Below are 15,983 nucleotides of genomic sequence, written 5' to 3' on the forward strand. Positions count from 1 at the left end.
TGAGAAAGATGCATCCAAATATGTGTTGTTTGTTTGAAATCACCATAGTAAATATCGCAGTTTTGTATTCTGTTTTTGCCTGGTCCATCCCATCGCCTGTCCTGGATGGCAGTAATGTTTGCTTTATACCAATCTAAAGCATCCGATAATTCTTCGGGTGCACGTGCATATCCGAAGTTCGTTGTCCTTAAATCGTTTGCTGGGGTTTTTTAAAAGTAAATCCGTCCGTACCCGAGACTTTTTAGTGCTTCACAGTTGGGTGTTCTTTATGTGGTCAGGAAGTCACCCTGACGCACGACCTCAAACTGAAGGGCAAGAACCGGCATAATTGCTGCTAAGAGGCTTGGGCTTTGAATATTATGTAGTTGGCCTATAAGGTGTTTACTGAGTAGTTCAACCTTACTGGAACTGTGGACGCCACCGTTTATTCCATCTTGGGAACTTTTTCGCTGCCACCGTTTGCTATTCCGCACAAATTTCCACTGGGGTTGGAACCCATGTCCATGAGGTATTAAGCACCTTATGTTCTCCACGGGGAGGTGAGAGTAGAAGTTGATAGACAGAACTGGGTTTTGAGAAAATCAAGTGGATGCTTACTTCCTCTTGAATTCACATGTCTACCATTTGAATAGACTCTTAGCGCGGATTTCATTTTTGGACATTATGTCATCCAAATGTCGTGTTGCACACACTGTTCAAAACATAGTCTCGTGTTACGTGCTACTTGCGTTGATTTTTCATTTTTCAGGTTTAATAGAGTTCGGGGATTGTTGCTGTAAACTCTCTCCTTGACGTAGCGCTACGTAGTACAAAAATCTATTGGCTTTTAGTTGGAGGACTGCGGTGGCCACGGGATGTGTCAAAGCGACTGATAAGTTTTTGAAGCAAAGCTTCCCGAAGCTAATTCATCGAATCTCTAGCGATGAAATAGTTGGAAGAGCTTGCAGTTTCGGCAAAAAAAATCCGTTATCATGTGTCGGTAAGTGTCACTATTATTGACATTTGTCGCCTGGCCCAGAGCATTTTCGAAAAAATTCTCTAATTATCACATGCTTAGTTAAGGAGCACCAAACAGCTATATACAAGCATTGGGGCAATGCAATGGCTTTTGGTATTTTAGTCGAGTTCTGAAGTCCAGTAACGGCCGTTTTGTTTATTTACTAGCCCGTTTAAATGAAAATGAGCCTATCAGCTCCAAAAAATGGTTATCACAATACGAAAACGCTCCACCATCGTCTCACGAAAATTTTCACGTGAAACAAAACACTTTCTTTGAGTTCTTCAACGATTTGAATTTTGAATAAATGAATCTTTAAATTTCATTTTTTTAAATTTTATGAATAACCACTCTTAAAAGTTCCAGTGAGGCGGCCCTTTTCCATATCAAAAATCCTGGATTTTCACGAAAACTCGCTTCAACCACATCAATGTTTTCGTAAAAGTTCTTAAGCGCCCAGTCGATGCCCGTGGAGTGTTCTTAGTTCTCTGCACCCCGAACGAATTAAATTCACACCCAGCCCATCACTTATTCGTATTATACCGAAGTCTGAACAAAACTGTCGACGCGCTGTTAAGTCGTATTTAAAAACATATAACTGCCACCAAACACCCTGTTCTATGTTGCCTAATTTGTATTCACATTTATTCATATTCTTAAAGATTTCCAATTTCAGTGCGAAATCATTAAAAGTGAAACTCAATTTTTCTCGAGGAACAACTTTATTAGTTTGTCAAAATTTCATGAACTACAAGTATTTCCAGGACTTATTTTAGGGTCTTATTTTACATAGGTTAAAGTTATTCATACAACAATAAAATAGTTTTAAAAAGTTGTATTAACAATAAAATTATCTATACGTTTTATGAAGAGCATGGTTTATAACTTTTTATGATTTCAGACGATAACCAAGTAAATTGACGTTGATTGCCATAAAAATAGTGTTTTAAAAATCACTTTCCTTTCTATCGTAAAAACTTGAATTTTTCATTGGATGAATATCATAAAAAAGTATTACAAATCAGAACCGTCGAATTTGACTCAATTTTTCTGCTACCTTCAAGGTTAGAGTTGATTATTTTTATGTTCCTAAGACTGTGAGTGAAAACGTAGTAATTTTTGTTTGTCTTACTATTTTGTTCTAGTCGTTTTTTTTATAGAAATCATACTTACATATGGACTGAGTATATTTAAGAAACAGTCATCCAAAAAAGTGTGTCGAAATCATATTTGAAAAAAAAAGGCTGGGATGCGACCCACACTGATAACTTCCCATCCCGTTTGTCGATTTGTCTTCCTTAAAAGTTTGTAGGTTTTCGTGTTGGGTTAAAAAAAGTTGTCAGTTGACGTATTCATAAAAATTTTAAAAGTACCAACAATATTTTTTATATAAACAAATAGTTTAGTTTAAAAATCTAGTTTTGTTAAATAGATTTTAAGTCGAAAACAAATTTTTACCAATTTTAGAAACATTTCTGTTTTTCTTACAAATTCGATGAATGAAATTAATTTGAGAGTTATCAAGAATCGAACACCAATTTTTACCAACTTTGCGTACTAATTTTTTTAGGTTTTATTTTTTTATGATAAAACTACTGAATATCGAAAACAATATTTTCTGTGATATAAAAAAGTTTAAAGAAAATATTTTTAATTTTTGAAAAGCTATTTGAGTCGGAAGTAAATTTTTACCATGTTTTGTTTTTTTTTTTGGGTTTTTATTTTTTTTAAAAAAAACTGACATTTAGATTTTTCTCAAAATTTTATTGAATGTTGGCAACAATATTTTGTAAAAGATAAAAGTAGTTAAAAGCCAATATCTCAAGTTCATGAAAAGATATTTGAGTAGAAATTCAGTTTTTACCAACTTTGAGTATTGTTTTTTTAGCTTTTTATTTAAACAAAAAAACTGTCAATTAGATTTTTTCATACTTTAATCACATGTCAAAAACATTATTCTTTGTTGCAAACAATTGTTTTGGCGATCAAATGATATTTTAGTCGAAAAATTTTCGAGATTTATAACAAAACCGTTGATTGTTTTTTCCTTTAAAAAGTTACGAGTACAAATCTCATTTAAAACATAGAATGAGGCTTACCAGGATGCATATATAAGATCCTCTCTGCCGTACTATGTGAACGTCTGAAGCCGTTCGTCATTAACCCGATAGGTCCTTATTAGTGTGGCTTCAGACCACGAAAGTCCACTTTCGACCAAATATTCACACTCAGTAGATCTTGGAAAAAACATATCAAATCGATACCCACCATATCTTTATTGATTTTGAAGCCGCGTATGATAGCATCCATAGGGAAGAGCTCTGCAGCGCAATGTCTAGTTTTGGCATCCCTGTCAAACTTATCCGTTTGTGCAGAATGACGATGGAGAATGCACGCTGCTCTATCAAGGTCGGAAAAGATCTTACCGATGCATTTGATGTCAAAAAAGATGGGTTTAGTGGTCAATGAGGGCAAGACCAAGTATATGTTGTCATCAAAAAAGGACATTGGACAAAATGTCACCATGGACAGCTGTTACTTTGAGGTAGTTAAGGACTTTGTCTACCTAGACATCGCTTTTAACACAGACAACAACACCAGCGCTGAAATCAAACGAAGAATAACTCTTGCAAATCGCTGATTCTTTCGATTTAGAAGCCAATTGAGAAGTAAAGTCCTTTCTTGAGCATCTAAAATCACCATCTATAAGACACTCATTATCGCAGTTCTCATTTATGGCGCTGAGGCCTGGACCCTATCAAAGAAAGACGAGAGCGTCTTAGGATGCTTCGAGAGAAAAATTCTTCGGGTGATTTTTGGTCGCGTACTGAAAGACGGAGAATGGAAGACAAGATATAACGACGAACTGTACGGGCCATATAGCGACACTGACCTAGTTAGCAGAATTAAAGTCCAACGGCTTAGATGGCTAGGTGATGTAGAGCGAATGGACATCAACGCTCCAGCCCGGAAGGTCTTCGAATCCAATCTCGAGGGACGGCGCAGTAGAGGAAGACCGCGACTCAGGTGGCGCACCCAGGTGGGAGAGGACTTCAACCAACTTGGCGGGCGAAACTGCAGACAGCTTGCTAGGGACCTAACTGGCTTTTTGGCCCACCCTAATACATACCTCCATAAACTCCATTCAAAGATATGATTTAGTCGATTATTATCGATACAATTAAAAAACTAACAATACTAAATTAAATTTAATTCAAGGCTCTAGTAGTTTTATGTTTTAACTTCTTTTTGTTTGTTTATTCGTCTTTCTTTTATCAAGGATCAACATACTCATCAGAATATTAGTTTCAGCACTCATTTTAATTGCTTCGTCATCATCGTCACATCGTCAGTAACGGTAATTATTCTAAGTACTGGCTCTCCTCTAACTTCCATAATTTTCTAAATGTTTTTGATAAAGTCTATTAAAACCACCAAAAATTCTCAAACTTGCTCATGCTCAACAGTTGCAATTTTTATAGATATACTTCTATATATTTCGACTTTTCAGTCCTCTCCTCATACCATCCATTCAGCCAAGCCAGCAAGCTAACTGACAGGAAATACTTTATATCACCACTTCCGGATGTAAATTTCTTTGGCGTCCTTCATGTTGTCATTTCCATTTACACCCTACCACTCTTATTCTGATTCTGACGCGAACTCATCATTGTTCCGACACACCATTATCACGTTTGCCTCTATACAAATTTAGGGCCCTATCCTTGCAAAGTCAGTCAGCCTCTCTCTTTGGCTGTCATCGAATAACTTCTTGGCAAACTGAAGGAACACACCAAAGAAGTACATGGAAACGTATAGACGGAACGAAATCATATTCCTCTAGCTTTTATAGGAAGAGAAGGAACACCGAACTACTCTACTCTTGAAAGTTTTTGAAGAACTTTCAGTGGCATCTTGAATGGCAGCAGGCATCTTCTTGTTAAGTTGTGCTCAGGCTTCTGTATTCGTAACTCAAGTGCAATTCTCAATTTTTGTTATTTATATGATGCGTTTCTATGGAAATATCTCTTTGAATTCGAGGGTAGGACATACGAGTATAGAGTGTCATGTAGTTTTGGGGGCAAATTTAGGAGCATTTCATCAAAATTCTGCAATTTTAAGTCTGTCCTTGTCACAAGGGAGGACTCCCCCAATTGTGAAAGTTAATGTTTAGGGAAAAACTATTATTGTGGTTTCTAAGTTTTTGATTTAAGGTTAGTCAATTACATACGAGTACTAATTAAGACAATATTTATAAATTGCATTTCAATCCAACTCTTGAACTAAGAGTTCAAGAAGGACATCTTTAATTCGTCACTTTTTAGGACTTTAAGGTCCTCTCCTTCCTATTTTGTTATAAGGTGGTTATAAATGTAATTTGAACTAGTCTTGATGTACTTGTCTTTCGATGTGCGAAGGTATAGAATATCCGTATAATAAAGTGCATCGAAATGGATACATTAGCTAATGGCTTCCACGGAATTATGTAATTTGCAAATGATAAACTCCGCCTTAGTTGACCACGATTTATAGTATTTTCGTGAGATAATTGCTTGTAATTTGATAAGCATTAAACAAGTTAAATTGGATTATTTGTATTAGATGAAGACATTTAACATATAGAATTAAACAGTTCAACCCTTTGTCCCCGAAGGTGTAAATTACATTTTGCACAAAATCAATTTGGTTTTCGTTTGAAACCTCTATCAGAAAAGTATAAATTGAAATTACTTTATTCAACCATCAATTGTAAGGATTTATTTTCGAAGTTGTTTTTTTGAAATACTCGTATACATCTTTCCAAAAAACTATGTTGTGGGGTAATTATTGATACTTTATTCTTCAAGTATAAGTATTCGGAACAGAATATTCACTAAACTCTAACATGATTCGGACTTTGAAAAGAAAACCCTCCAAATCTATTAGGTAATTACTTTCTAACCTATTAACTTATACGGCTCCCGATCCAACAGAGCCGAAGGGTCTCAGCCTGAGATATTGCGTTCCAACGCTAGCCACCCCCAGTCATTGAGACCCACCGTTCTTGCATCAGTAACTACCTGGTCCTTTTTGGCGGAAAGCCTGAGGGCTGGGATTCAACGTTTTTCTTTTGCCGGAGCGTTGTTTTCTATTCGCGCAATGACAAATATCAGCCGAAATATTTGTCTCTCGAAAATGCCAAATATCAACTTCCCTTTTAGAAACCTGTCCACCTCTCCCCCTCTCTCGTTTGCTGTCCCCAACAACTTTCCACTGGGGTTAGAACCCAATCTCTAGTTGAGGTACTAGGCACCCGATGTTCACCGCAGGGATGTGAGAGTAGGAGTTGATAGACAGAGGTGGGTTTTGAGAAAAACCTGGGGACGCTTGTGTCCTTTTGAATGCCCATGTCTACCATTTGAACATCTTCGGGTGATTTTTGTTCCCGTACACATAGTTAAAAATGGGGAGGAGAAGATATAACGACGAACTATACGGGTTGTACAGCGACACTGACTTAGTTAGCAGAATTAAAGTCCAACGGCTTAGATGGATGGGTCATGTAGAGCGAATGAACATCAACGCTCCAGCCCGGAATGTCTTCGAATCCAATCCCGAGGGACGGCGCAGTAGTGGAAGACTGCGAATCAGGTGGTGTCCTAGGCAAAGGGTAGTGGTACATGTGACATGATGTTATGGTTAGTGCTTTGGACTGTCGTGCCAGAGGTCTTGGGTTCATTCCCGGCTTGTGCCATGTAAAGTTTTTCAAGGGTATTGGCTCATACGAAGAGTTGACAAATCCTCCAAGAGTAAAGTTCTTTCTCAAATATAAACCGTTCGGATTCGGCTTAAGACTCTAGGTCCCCTACATCCCTGACAGCAGTACTCTCACACAGGAATGGTTCACAGTTGTAAGTATCTGGGCCCTAGTCTCCACAGCTTAGTTCTTTGTTAGCTTATACTTATGTTGTTCGTTCTCATTCACTTCAAGACCCAACCGTTTCGCCTGTTCATCCCTAACTATATGAATACTTCGAAAACAGCATGAGATGATGTCAATATGCTATCGTATACGGTTTTTTTTAATATATGAAAAGATGGTGCGTTGGTGATGATACATTGGTCTTTTCAAGAATTTGTGTCAATGTGAATATTTGGTCTATTATTGATCTGACTGTTCTAAGGCCACATTGGTATGTACCGATTACAATACGATGGATAAGAACATGTAGAAAAGATGGAGCAGGGATATGACTCTATAAATTGTGCAGGGCAGAGAATCGCCTTTTTTGTATATTGGGCACATTGAACTGTTTGGCCAATCATCGGGCATATTTTCCTCTTCCCACACTTTGTTGATAACGTGAAGCATGCAATTTGAGAGGACTTAACCTCCATATTTGAAGAGTTCCAAAGTCAAGCCTTCCAAGCTGGCGAATTTATTGATCTTTAGCTTGTGGAAGGCTTTCTTAACCTCTTCTTTAGTAGGCGTTGGGACTGGGACTTCATTCACTGATCTCATGCTTCTTTTCTCTTCAATTGTTCTTTTTTCATAATACCTATTCTGCAGCTGTTGAAAGTATTGCTTAAACACGCTTACAATCCCTGTACTTCGGTTAATAGGTTTCCATCGCCGTTTCCAAAAGCTTGTTGTTTGATTGACAGTTTTTTCAAACTGACGCACGCCGAGTGTGTTGGAGGCGACTCTAGATTCCTCGAGATTCCTGAACTGGTATCTACGCCGTGTGTTTTGTCTTTCGTACCTGCCCTTTTTTTGTGTTATAGCATTTGCATGCCCGCATTTCCCGTCCTTTGCTTCCAAGCCTTCTTTTTCTTTGGTGGCTACTAGCTTATGGCAGTCCAGGCTGCTTCCACAATGATACTGCTTCCACTGGTTTTGATGATTGTGGATGGAGGTGTTTCAGAAAATTTCCCGATCAATTGCTCAATGTAGTTTCTGGCATTCTCTGTAGTGCTAAGGCATGCGGTATTGAATTTCTTTCTTTGAACGGTCCTTAATTCCTTTCTGTACTTTGTCATAACAAGAAAGTGGTGGTTTGCACCACGGTTCAGAAGTCAAAGAAGTTAGATGTAATAAATTACAATCTGATTTACAGAGTCGGTCTGAGTTTATACAAAATTAACGTTCGAATCTTAAACATGTATGTATAGCGAGGATTTATCAATTGACGAGATCTTCTAGAGGTAGGGACATTTGTCAAAATAGTATTGTGGTTGGTGTGAAGGAATACATCCAAGAGAAGCAACGAATAACGAAGTTTAAGGTAAATATCAAAGGACATATATTGGAGAGGTTACAAAATTGGATACATTGGAAAAGATATGACAATCTTCGTAGGTCAAAAACAAAGTGAACAATATTATAAAGAGCTACATTAAGTTTATGTTTACTATCATAACTACAGTTGCAATATAACTCACAACAATATATTCAGATCGGTACTACCAAAGTCTTGGTATGCGTGTGTTAACTGGTGTAAAGTACTGGGTAACCCATAAAGTACTTAGGGCACCATCAAATAGTACCCGTGGCATGATGGTTAGAGCGATGGACTGTCACGTGAGAGGTCTTGGGTTCGATCCTGCCTATGCCACCTAAAGTTCTTTTCACGGGTACTGCAGCCTTTTGCGAGGAATCGACAAATTCTCCAAGAGTAATTCTTGTCATGAAAAGTGCTTTCTCAAATTTGCCGTTTGGATTCGGCTTAAGACTGTAGGTCCCTTCCATCCCTGATAACAACACTCGCGCACAGGAACGGTTAAGAGTTGTCAGTCGCTAGCCCCTAGTTCTCAAACGGACTGTTGTGCCACCCAATTTATTTTTTATTTAAATCCATTGTCCCATGTTAGGGGCGGTTAAAGTTAACGTCGAGATTATAAGCACTTGGTACATATTCAATGGGGGCACTATTTAATAAAATCAAGGGAAAGTAAGAGAGATCAAGAATCTTTTAAGAGATCACTTAGCATTTTGATTTTGTATGGGTCAAGAGAAGGCCATTTAAGTGAGACCCTAGTTTGAAATTTTGTCAAGGTCTTAATTGATATTTAGAGGATCAATGATTTCAAGAGCACAACTGATAAAAAGTTGTAAGTCGTCGGAATATAGATGACAAATGTAGTTCATTGACAAAGATATAGAAGGGTAGAGGACCCAATTACGACTTTTGAGGAACACCGAACGAAGTAGATAAAAAACTGGACAAACAGTCACCAATTTGAACAGCTTGTTTTCTGCAACTCAAATAAAAATATACAAGACTTGCTTAACTTGGAAAAAAATGAACTGCTGCATAAATTGTTTGCATAGAATTTCGTTGTTGACAATGTCTTAAGCCATAAAAAATTAAGCAAGACTAAAAAAGTTACAACGTAGTTATCTAGCGCTTGTCTTAGAACGAAAACTGAAACTAGGGTGATCTAAATGTTCCTTAAACGAAATGTTCTTCGATAGAATCGACAAAGGCGAAGTTGGACTGAGATAAATGATTTCTTAAGTAAGTTAACATCAATATCATTAGCAGGCTTATATCTTACTTTACCAATACCACAGTTACGCAGATTTCTCTAGAGTTTACGTTCATTTAATAAAGAAGTTAGTTGATTAGACAAAGTCTGGGATTTGGCTTAGCGGATCTCAGCTGTGACTTTGTTTCGCTATGCATGATCCCCTTGTTGCATAAATTTCCTATAACGGCATATTCATTTGGCGGTTTTAAAAATACAGCGCTGGAATTTCGACATCTGTAAAACTAATATTTTTCAGTTGAAAGTCTGACATTTACGAAAGTAGATCACTTAATTATAATCTACTACAAAAATGATGATTTTGAGACAGCCACATATCGTGCTTTAAGAGGAGACTTACATAAGCGTCCAACTGCGCAAGCAATTGGCTTTTGGCAAATTTGAGAATCCTCAAGTAATTGAAGAGAGACTATTACATCAACAAAAAGTCACTGTTTGGTGTGCTTTTTGGTCCGGAGGTGTGATTGAACCCTACTTCTTTGAAATCGATGATGGAATGACTGTCACCATCAATTCGGACCGTTATGGTCACATGATAACCGACTTTTTTGCGTGTTATTGAAGAATACGACTTGAAGAATATGTGGTTTCAACAAGACGGTGCTGTAATATGCCACATAATACGTGCGAATATGGCTTCATAGCAAGAGACATTTCCTGGCCGCGTTATTTCTCTATATATAAACTGGTCACCAAGATCATGTGATTTGACACCCCTGAACTTTGTTTTCGGAAGGCAAAAAGTGGTCGAAATTAGAAAAAAAGATTCGATGCTTGCAACAATTCGTGTGGTGGTCATTTAAATGATGTAGTCTTTCGCATTTAATGTCAACGTTCAAAGTTTGTAAGGATAACCCTGTATTTTGCGTAAACCAAGGTTTATCATTTTGTCTAAGAATTTTAATTTTCAAAGGGACACAAGTGTCGTTAGGGATTTGGATATTATTCGTTACGAGTTGCAATTGTCCGTTAGAAGAGGAAATACAAAATATACTCTTCCAATTTAATGACTCTTGTGCTCTTCAAGAAACTGGTAAAATATTTTTGAATTCAGTGTATGATCATTTATTTCAGAATATTCAAAAAATGTGTTTCAGGTTCGAGTCTAAGTGTTTCACTTGCAATTGGCAATTAAAGTTACTTCAGTAGTCACAAGTGCAAACATCATGGCTGAATCTAATAACTTTTTAAATAAAAATTCTTAATCTCTGTCCAATTTCATAAACCCTACTTAACCGATAAACACATCTTTTTTTTTAAGAATATATAAACCTCCTTCTATTAACATATATATAAAAATTCTAGGAAATACAAAAAAATCCCCCCCCTTCTACATTTTAATTTTAAAGCATTTACATTGCAGAAAAAATAATGGTATTAAATCCATTACAATAAGCTGGCAGCTTTTAGTAAACGAAAACATTTTTCTGTCATTAAATAAAAGTTGAAGGACGACAAAGTCACATTTTCTTCGGTTTATTTTAAAGTAGATAAAGTAAAGAGACTATGATTCTACTCTCCATCTACCAACGACGTTGGCGTTTTCGTCCTCGTCCCACCTCGCCCCGCCAATCCCCCATCATTGTCTCTATTGTCCATTTATCATCAATCAATTTTCCATCCTCGTTTTCAAGTACCTATCTTTTTATTTACTTATTTTATTGATGTAATTTCCTTCGTTTCCTTTTTCTTTTTTTGGTCTTGAATCCTCGAGATTTTTCTTATGGATTCACTGTAAATGATATTGTAAAAGAGAGAGTGGTATGATAACGGTGTTTCATCAGTGTCATTTCAATCAAAAATTAATTTCTCTCTCGTAGTTGTATACATTATTTTCCAGGACTTAGGATTCGAATTTTTTTTTCACCATAGTCAAAAACTCGTGTAAATAGATAAATAAAGTCAAAAAAGTCCTTCACTCGAAGAGCTCGTTAACCAATGTTTGTTTCTTCCCCGTACCTTTCTTCTAGATCTAGTCCTTCTCGTGGAACGTGGAGAATCCTTGCTCCTTTCATCTCTGATTTCTGATGAAGGAGACTGAAGACTGAAGTCGTGCAAGGTAATTCCATATGATTACTCTCATTTAGATAAACGAGTGAGAAAGATCGTAACAATGATGTCATTATCTTTGAAAATTCATCTACCATCTCACAAGAAAAAGAAAAGAAAGCGCCAAGACATAGAATTTCCAACCATTTTACCCTCTGTTTTCTTTTCTTGGTTTTATTTTTGAAGAACTATTAAATTCAAAAATGAGGGAAGAAGAAAAAAGAGGCCATTTGCGCTGAGTTGAGTTGAGACTTAAGACACCATCATCCACAGCTGCACATAATGAAAGCAAAATAATGAAGTTAACAGTCAAATTATCGGGTAAAATGTTGGTAGCAGGAGCAACAGATTGGCTAATGTGTGGGTTGAGATGGTTGACGAGGACGACGACGATGATGAGTGCCTCCGACGACGGTTGAGGGGTGAACGTTGAATGAATTATTTTTTAAAGTTTCAGATATATTTTCACTAAAACCAAAAGGCTATAGGAGAAGTCACAGATAAATATGCAAATTGCCTTTTATTTGAAGAACAATACATTTTTATTGGGAAAATTATAACGAGAGTTTTTAAATGATTTGTTAGCATTTGTTGGTTGGGGATTATGCGCTGGGCGTATTATTTTTTATCGATTATTAAATTATATTAAATCGACATAATATATAAATAGATATGAATAATTTGTATAAGGCAAATATTTAAGTCAATTATTTTGTAGTATTTGAGAACTGTTTTTTTCAGTAATCAATGTTCTCGTCAACTATTGATTAAACCTAATTTTTAAGAAAGTTTAAAACAATTAAGGCCGATTGCGTTCATTCAAAGTTGAACTAAACTTCGGTATTTTTATATACTACTTTTAATTTTCTTTTTATTCCGTCATTGTTTGAGTTTTCAATTTAAATTTAACTAAGAAGAAAAGTAGAAGCTTATAGTGAAAACCTGTGAGTTTTCCTTATTTTTCATATTCATTTTCCTATTTATCTTTCCCAAATCCTACAACGTTACGAAAAAAAAATAATAAATACTGTTTATTTATTGATTTTTGTATTAATTATTTATTTTCATCCTATTCCCTGTGTATAATTTTAATAATGTTAACATAAATATTTATTTAGAAAAAAAAAATTAGTAGTCATCATTCTATAGTTGAAAACTAGTGGCAAATGAACCATATCATGAAATTTAAAGCATATATTGTAAAAAAAATGAATGTTTAGGGTACTTTGTTACAAGAAAATAGCGCAAATAGTTAAAAAAAATAATACTCATTAAATAAAGTTAACCAAAAATTGAAAAGAAAAGTAAATACTAAGCTAAAAAGTTATGCTAACTTAAAAACAGATTTTTGACCAGTGAACTGTTTATTTCAAAGAGCCATCTTTTAACTGATTTCAAAAATAAATTAGGATATTGAAAATTTTTAGTTTCAAAAGGCAATTGATTAAAAAGTTTAGGTGCTGTTGCAATGTAAAAATGTAAGAATTGAGTTCTATTGATCATTGGAATACATATTAACTAAAAATAGGTATTAATTCTTAAGCTATGTGTATTTGAGTTTCTGAGTACCAGACTGCATCCACTTCTCATGAAATAAACTTTAAGAACTTTATAAACATAAAGGTGTTTCAACGGAAAGATACTCGTACGACAATCTTGAAAAAAGGCCAAATACTTGTTAACCTTGATTTCTTACAAATGATTCGGACAATAAGTTTCTGCGATGTAATTATGGGATCAAGCGTGTTCTGATATTGATATGCACCTCCCCAACCAGTTCTTCCATATTGTAGCGTAGAATGAACGAGCCCAAAGGATATTGTTGTTAGTAGATTTTTAACTTCCCATAGGAACTTATTGTAACTGGTCCCATCGATATCAAAGAAGTGTATTTAAAAAAAAAATCCATTTAACGGTTTTTTTATAAATCAAAAAAACTGAAAAAAAAAAATTTGTCACCTCCAAAATTTTACGACTAAAATATGATTTCATCTCCAAAACAATTTTGTGCAACGAAGAATAATGTTTTTGACGTCTGATAAAATGTTAGGAAAACTCGACAGTTTTTTTTATAAAAAATTAAAAACTAAAAAAAAAATTACTCAAATTTGGGAAAAAATTAATATCGATTCAAATATCTTTTCAAAGACTTAAAATTAAGGCTTCAAAATTATTTTATCTTATAAGAAATATTGTTTTCAAAATAAGAACAAGTGGTGAGAAAAATCGAATTGACAGTTTTTTTTCAAAAAACTTATTTTATTTCCAAGAAAATATTGTTTTCGATATTCAATAATTTTTCTATAAAAATCCAACAGTCCGTTTTTTCATAAAAAATAAAATCTACAAAAAATAGTACGCAAATTTGGTAAAAATTGATACGAGTACATATAGACAAACTTTTAAGCAAGACAAATCGACAGACGGAATGGGAAGTTATCAGTGTGGGTCGCATTCCACCCTCTTTTATTGAAGTAATTTCCTACCACTTTTTGACACATATTGGTCAGTATCTCAGCCATAACTTAACGAGTGTTGGTTTTTAAGTGCTCAAATTTAAAGGTTTATCTGCATAAACTAAGTTGTATTCTACAATAGCGGGCACAAAAGTCGGTTATCATTTATGGCCATAACACTTCGAATTATCGGAAACAGTCGTTTCATCGTGTGTCGTTTTCGAAGAAATAAGGTCTTATCACACCTCCGCGCCAAGGAGGCTACAAAACAGTGACTTTTTGTGGATGTAATGACCTTAAACCCATTTACTACAATAGATGCATTTTGACACCGGTCAGACAACTCGACTTTATTATTCATATTTATCTTCTTTTCGGAATTTAGATACCACTGCCGGATCTCTATTTACTTAAGAGGTTTTCTAAGGTCGCAAAAATGTCTTTTCCAGTGGCTGCAATTTCTTTGGCGTATGAGGGGGCAAGCTTATAATAGATACATGACTCTTCCGTGCTATTGAAAAAAACATTAAAATTTCTGGTTGGTGTGTTATTTAACATTCGGTAAATAGATTCATATGTATCCATCCGGAAGAAGGTCGGTCATATGATTGGTCGTATGAAAATTCCGCTAGCACTTGTATTTAATTCTGTTCGTCATCGCCGTTATATAATTTGGGGAAGTGATCTTTCTATATTCTCAGCATCGACTGCGGTTCTACTACGATGTTGCCCTGATCGTCTTTACAGAATTCGGTTCGTGGCTGGTACCCTTGGGAGGTTCTTTTTACCTTTTGGTAAAATTTACGAACCTCATTCCAGTTCTGACATCCCTCTATCTCCTCGATCGCGTGTCTCATGCTCTCTTTTTTCCATCTAAGAAGCCGGTGTTCCTCTCTACTCTTCTGCTCGTAGAGCTCGCGAGCAGCTCTAGTCCTTTTGTGCAGCGCCGTTTTGTATGCCTCTTGTTTCACTGCGTGCGCTTGCCGACATTCGTCGCCAAACCAGATGTTTCGCTGTGGTGGCTATGTGAAACCTAGCACTTCAGAGGCGGCATCTCTGATGGCTGCAAGGCAATGGTGCCACTGGTTTCCAATGCTTAATGCAGGCAGCATAGGACTCCTTAAGAGGTTATAAGAGACTCGATTGGAAAAGGACATGGCATTTTCTTGCTATTGTAGCCGTCTAACGTCGAATCTTCTCACAGTACTTCCTTGTTTTCGCTTGGATCGGGATATCCGTAGCGTACCTTGGCTACAACGAGGTAGTGGTCCGAGTCAATGTTGGCCTCTCAGAATGTTCGGATATCCTGGCTACTGGAAAAGTGTCGTGCGTCGATCGCAATGTGGTCAATATGGTTGACGGCTGATTGATCAGGAGATTTCCATGTCCCCTTGTGGATATTGAGATGCGTGAACTGCGTACTAGCTACCAGAACGTCTCGCCCCGCAGCGAAATCGACCAGCCAGAATCCGTTGTCGGAGGTGGTGTCATGCAGGCTGTATCTCCCCATTATCCCACCAAAGATGTCTTTCCTTCCTAGCTTGGCATTAAAATCTCCTAAGACAATTTTAATGTCATAGCCAGGGCACTGCTCATATGTCTTGTCTAAGAGTTCGAAGAATATGTCTTTGGTGTCTTCATCTTTCTCCTCTGTTGGGGCATGCGCGCATATTAGGCTTATGTTGGCGAATTTAGCCTTGATGCGGATTGTCGTGATGCGCTCGCTCACACTGTTGAAACTCAAGACTTTTTGCCTGCGTCTAGTTCCAACAACAAATCCACACCCAAATAGACGCTATCTTTGTTCTCGGTAGCAGTCGCCGTAGTATATATAGCAGTCTTTTAGTTTGCGTTTGCCCGGTCCATTCCATCGCACTTCTTGGATGGCTGCAATATTTTCCTTGCAGCAACTTAGGGCTTCCGCTAATTGTTCGGCTGCACGTGGTCTGTTA

The sequence above is a fragment of the Eupeodes corollae genome, chromosome 1 (genome assembly GCF_945859685.1).
Source record: "Eupeodes corollae chromosome 1, idEupCoro1.1, whole genome shotgun sequence".
Classification (NCBI taxonomy): domain Eukaryota; kingdom Metazoa; phylum Arthropoda; class Insecta; order Diptera; family Syrphidae; genus Eupeodes; species Eupeodes corollae.